At 56.8% G+C, this 6,000-nt stretch overlaps 1 long non-coding RNA gene across 1 annotated transcript; it reads right to left on the reverse strand.

The window, feature by feature from the left end:
- Window positions 1–1,160: 1,160 nt before the first annotated feature.
- On the reverse strand, window positions 1,161–5,227 carry LOC114814726. Its single transcript, XR_005660490.1, has 3 exons — window positions 5,103–5,227; window positions 2,956–3,042; window positions 1,161–2,055 (listed from the first exon to the last, which is right to left on the reverse strand). It is a non-coding gene; the product is annotated as an uncharacterized LOC114814726 (long non-coding RNA).
- Window positions 5,228–6,000: the final 773 nt, after the last annotated feature.

The raw sequence follows: 6,000 nt of genomic DNA on the forward strand, positions 1-6,000 counted from the left end.
GAGATCAGAGAGAAGGCTGACACAGTAGTCTAGCCGGGATATAACGAGAGCCCGTAGCAGTAAGGTAGCCGTTTGGGTGGAGAGGAAAGGGCGGATCTTGGCGATATTGTAAAGGTGAAACCGGCAGGTCTCGGTAACGGATAGGATGTGTGGGGTGAACGAGAGAGACGAGTCAAGGATGACACCGAGACTGCAGGCCTGAGAGACAGGAAGGATGGTCATGCCATCCACGGTGATAGGGAAGTCCGGGAGAGGACCGGGCTTGGGAGGGAAGATGAAGAGCTCAGTCTTGCTCATGTTGAGTTTTAGGTGGCGGGCCGACATCCAGGTGGAGACATCCTGGAGGCAGGAGGAGATGCGAGCCTGAAGGGAGGGGGAGAGGACGGGGCAGAGATGTAGATCTGTGTGTCATCTGCATAGAGATGGTAGTCAAAGCCGTGAGAGTGAATGAGTTCACCAAGGGAGTGAGTGTAAATGGAGAACAGAAGAGGGCCAAGAACTGACCCTTGAGGAACTCCAATAGTTAAAGGATGGGAGGGGGAGGAGGCGCCTGCGAAGAAGACCGAGAATGACTGGCCAGAGAGATAAGAGGAGAACCAGGAGAGGATGGAGTCCGTGAAGCCAAGGTGAGATAAGGTATGGAGGAGGAGGGGATGGTCAACAGTGTCAAAGGCAGCAGAGAGGTCAAGGAGGATTAGAATGGAGTAGGAGCCATTGGATTTGGCACAAAGGAGGTCATGGGTGACCTTAGAGAGAGCAGTCTCGGTAGAGTGGAGGGGACGGAAGCCAGATTGGAGGGGGTCCAGGAGAGAATGGGAGTTAAGGAATTCTAAGCAGCGATTGTAGATGACTCATTCTAGGATTTGGGAAAGGAAGGGTAGTAGGGAGATAGGGCGATAACTGGAGGGGGAAGTGGGGTCGAGAGCGGGTTTTTTTAGGATGGGGAAGACGTGGGCATGTTTGAAGGCAGAGGGGAAGGAGCCATTGGAGATTGAGTGGTTAAAAATAGAAGTTAAGGAAGGGAGGAGGGCAGGGGAGATGTTTTTAATAAGGTGAGAGGGAATGGGGTCCGAGGTGCAGGTGGAGGGGGTGGCACTTGCGAGGAGGGAGGAGATCTCCTCTGAGGATACTGCAGGGAAGGATGGAAAAGTAGGGGAGAGGGTTGGTGGGGGGGAGGGGAGAGGCAGAGGGGTGACTTTGGGCAGGAATGGAGGAAGGGAGGAAACATATTGCCAAAACTCCTCCATCTCTTGGTCTGCCACCTTTGAGGGCTTCTCAATTGCCCCCAGTGCCTCCTGGCTCGAGGTGGGGTTGGGGAGGGGGAGTCCTCTTTCCATGGCCAGATGGGGGTGAGCCGGGGTCGGTGTCAGCCAGCCGGTCAGGCAGTCAGTCAGTCACTCATCCACACCCAGGGCTCAGTAGATACCACTTCCCCCCTAGGAAGTGGCTTGGTGGGAATCTGGGAAGAGGGAAGAGCCAGGCAGTGCTGGGTTTTGCCCAGTGACGAGAGCAGTGAGGAGGACAGAGACATTCACACAGGTTCAATAACCAGTGTCATAACCCTACTTCCTCTGGGCTTTCCCAAGTACTTAAGGCAGGGATTACTATCACCGATGCCTTAAAAACAGGGCTTTCAAAATCAGCTGATCTTTGTTTGCTCACTGCACCCCTGAGAGATAGGGAAATGCAGGGAAGGGCAAGGATTTTCATCCCCATATTACAGATGGGAAACCAGAAGCAAGCCCCCAAAGGGCCAAGGACACAGAGCAGGGGTAGTGGCAGGGCCCAGATCAGAAGCAGGTTCTCCTGATGCCTGGTTCAGTGCCCCACCCCTCCATCCCAGGGCCCTGAACGACCCTGCTCCTCTTCTTAGGAGGAGAAGCCCAAAAGGCTGAGGCCCTTTAGGCTCCTTACTTCTGGGAGGCCGGAGAGCAGAGCCGCCGTCCAGTGAGCGCGTGGAGCTGAGGATCAGGGGCTGAAGCCATGGGCTTGTTCCAGCAGTCGGGTGGCTGTGTCCTGCTTCTCCCTCCCCCATTGCCGGGCAGAATCCTCCAGCTGGGGCCCCGGGGAAGAAGAGATGTGGCCATCAGGGTGAATCACTCCCCCACGCCCCGATCTCTCTTCTCCACCGGGGGTCCCGGATCTTTCTATACCTCTACTCCGACAGGCCTCAGAACCCTCACTGACCCCACCACCCTTTACCTGGCCTATGCCACTTCCTGACCCTTTTCTCTCTCTCCCTCTCCTTCTTGCCCTCCCTACTTCCACCTCCCCTCCCCATCCTCCTCTTTTCCAGCCCCTCCCTTTCCACTCCCTCTCCCCCCAACCTGAGCGTCAAAGGACTCAGACATCACAACCGTCAACCATCACAACCTTGCCCAGTGGCCTAGTGCCCCATCAAATTCCTCACTGCCTAATTTCTTTGTGTCCCGCCATATGAGCAGGAGTTAATTGTGTGGCTGCGACAACACCACGGGACCAGACTCTTCAGTTTCCTGGCTCCCAGTTAATAACTATAATGGTCTGAGCAGCAGCAGGAGCACCAGCACCAGCAGCGTGAGCGATGGCAGCAGTGACCAAGCTGCTCTTTGCTGTTTGGGCTTGGGGTCGGCTCAGCCAATCTGCTCTAGCCCAGAAGAGCCCAGGGGGATGGTTCCCTGAAGTTTCTAACAGGAGCAGGAAAATGCTTCCCCAAGGCCAGGCTCCCTGGTTTCCCCTGACACCTAGCTAGCCTAGCCTAGCCTAGACTGGCCGGGCCTGGCCTGCCACCTTCCTTCCCATGGTCTCTAAGCTGTCCACAGGAAGTCCTGGCCCAGGAGCCCAGGTAAAGTAGGGGTAATGGGGTGGCGGGATTGACCCAGGACCCCCACCAGCTCCACTCGGGAATGTGATCTGGGGTGAGGAGTGTGGAAGGGAGTCTGTAAGGGAGGGGCCCGTGAGGGGCTTGCGACCAACCTGGCTCTCCAGGGCTTGGATCCGGCTCTGGGCCCTCTCCAGTTGGGCCAAGAGAGAGAGCTTCTCTGAGGTCTTGGAGAGGAGGTCCTAGGGAGGCAGACCAGACCGGGTGTAGGTTTGGGAGGCCATAGGTTCATCATCCAAGGCACCTAACGAGGTACCCGGTGAGGCGATCAGTGAGGTGCCCAGTGAGGCAACTGGGAGGCAGCCAGAAAGGTGCCCAAAGAGGCAGCCAGTAAGATACTAGGTAAGGCAGTCAGGGAGGTGCCCAGAGAGGCACCTAGCAAGGTGCCCAGCCAGACGACACCTAGCGAGGCAGCAGTGAGGTAACCAGCAAGTCACCCAGAAAGGCAGCCGGTGAAGTAGCCAGCAAGGCACTCAGAGAGAAACCTAGTAAGGCAGCCAGCGAGGCACCCAGGGAGGCAACCAGCAAGGTGCCCAATGAGGCAGCCAGCAAGACACCCAGAAAGGCAAACAGTAAGGCAGTAGTGGCCTACAGAGAAGGACCCAGTTCTTTCTCCAAACCAAACCTGGCCAGCTGGAAAGCCTCTAGTACTGGGCCAACCCCCTCCCAACCCCTGCCCCCCTCATCCCTCACCCCCAACACAGATTCAGCCTCCAAGAAGGCTTAGACAAAGAGGCAGGAAGGGGCAAGTTGGAGGACAAACCCCACCCAGCACTGGAGTCCTGGGGGATAGTTCCAGAGGCATTGCTTAGCTCTGCTTTCCTGGCTGGTGGAGATAATCCCATCCATCCATCCATCCATCCATCCATCCACCCCTCCAGCCCCTTACTGTTGTTTGGGGGCTCAAAGCCCTAGGGGAAGAGACCCTTCAGTTAACCTCCAACTGTCAGGCAGAGGTGATGCTCTGCTCGGGATGCTTTCCCGAGGATCAGAGGACTGTCCCACTTGTACACCCGCTTAAAACAAAGCAGGGTCCATGCCAGGGTACCCTGAGGAGGGGGAAAAGCATGGAATACAGAGAAGCTGGTTGTGCAGATAGAGAGTCCTCTGGGCCTGAAGGGCCAAATCCCAACCACTTCCTCTGCTGCCCTTGGTCTCCTGTGTAATAGTGTGCAGCAGCTCCAGGGTGGGCAGGGAGGTGAGTGCCTTGTAGGGGAGGGAAGCAGGGGAGGAGGAAGGGTGTCACCTGGACAGACCAACTCAGGGAGCTGGAGCAGATGACTTCTAGACTGTGAGCCCGTTGTTGGATAGGGATTGTCTCTCTCTGTTGCCAAATGGTACTTTCCAAGCACTTACTACAGTGCTCTGCACACAGTAAGTGCTCAATAAATACGATTGAATGAATGAATGACTTTGGGGTAGGGGGGAGTCTTTTGGCAGCACTCAGCTGGAAAATTGATTTGCAAACCCCTCGAGGTGGGAATCCCCTCTTTTCACTCTGTGACCCACTCAGGTTTTAGCACTGTTCCACGTTTTTCCAGCGGGGGCGACAGTGATGGTGGAAAGGAGTGCATCCAGCTCGGGCATCCACCTATATGCTCCAAGTCTCGGGCCCAGGATGGGGCTCAGCTACTGGGCCAGCCTCAACTCCTCTGGCAAGTCTCCACAAGTTCCTCCTCACCTCTGGGGATGTTCCTGGGGGAGGGACAGGCCTCGGCCAGCCAGATCACCCTCTTTTCCCAGGAGCCGCTGGCTGAGGGAGAAGTGAGTATTTAGCCCCTCTGGAGGGAAGCCCAGGGCATGGGGAAGGGAGGCTAGGAGAGAGGCCCTGGGGAGAAGAATAAGCTCTGAAACTGGGGTCTCTGGACCGTTATTTCCTACCTGGGCCACAGCAAAGGAAATAGTGGGAGGGGCTGGGTGAGGAGGTCCTGGGCAGTTCCCCACTGAGCCACAGAGCCAAGCGCCCGTCCAGGGAAGGCGGGCCGGGGAGAGATGGGGCATGGCACCGGGGTTTGAATCACTGACCCACAGGGCCAGAGACAATGGAACAGATGCATGGTGGATGGGGACCCCTTCTGCGCAGAGGCCCGGGTGCCAACTGCACAGTAGCCCTGCCCCTTATATCACTTCTGGCCTTGCCCCTTCCAGGGGTCCTTGTTTCTGGGATCTCAGGAAAGTGCAGCAGTTGCAGTCTGGCACTGGCTGTCTCTGGAGCATGGGCAGTCCTAATCTGGTCTCTTACCGGCAAGGTGGGCTGCTGGGAGATTGTGGGGGACGATCTGTGCCACAGCCCATCCAGGTCCCTCAGGGGTTGGGAGTGCCCGGCAGACAGGGAGGAATAGCAGTCCTTGGGCGATATCTCCCCCACGGGACCTAGGGGGAGGAGGGGGAGGAGGAGGGAGGAAGAGGGGGCATGCTGATAGTCAAGAGACCCTCAACAATGACCCCTAAGCAAAAAGCATTGGTAAGCCTTCTAGCCCTGGCCACCGCCTCCACCTATCCCAACCAGGACTTCTGCCATCCATTCCCCCCCCATTCCACCCATCCTCATCCTCACCCTCCCCTCTGTTCCCCCCAGAATGAGGCTGGCCCTGAAGTTATGGAATAAGTGCCTATAGGGCAGGGCTGTGTTTATTTAGCTTGCATGTACCTCATCTGCCCCAGGGCCAGTTGGGGGCCGGGTGGTGGGGGCGTGGAAGATGGGTGAGGGACCTGATTGTGTTGCCATGGGAGCCTAGACTGGGGTGGCAAATTTGGCTTCTTCCTGAGGTGGAGGTGATGGTGGGCAGGGGGAGGTCAGGTTGTTGGGATGATCTCCACACGACTTACCTGAGTCAGGAGCCAGCTGTGCTCTAGCTCTGACCAGCTCCTGGATTTTTTCCTCCAGAACCATCTCCATCTTCTCAATCACCTGGGGGAATGGAGAGGGAAGTGGTCTGCAGCTCTGGGTGACCCTAAAATGTGGAGGTGGTCAGGAGGGACCCAGAAAGAGCTGCTGGTTCTCCTGCATCTTTATTTCTCCTGCGTCGTTATTTCTTCTTCCTTCCTGACTGGGTTTGCTGGCTGTGGCTTACTCTCTTTTACGCCATCTTCATACTCAAAGGCTCCCGGGATCCTTCGGGGTCTCTCAAGGGGCTTCT

Source organism: Ornithorhynchus anatinus, chromosome 10, assembly GCF_004115215.2.
Source record: "Ornithorhynchus anatinus isolate Pmale09 chromosome 10, mOrnAna1.pri.v4, whole genome shotgun sequence".
NCBI classification, from domain to species: Eukaryota; Metazoa; Chordata; class Mammalia; order Monotremata; family Ornithorhynchidae; genus Ornithorhynchus; species Ornithorhynchus anatinus.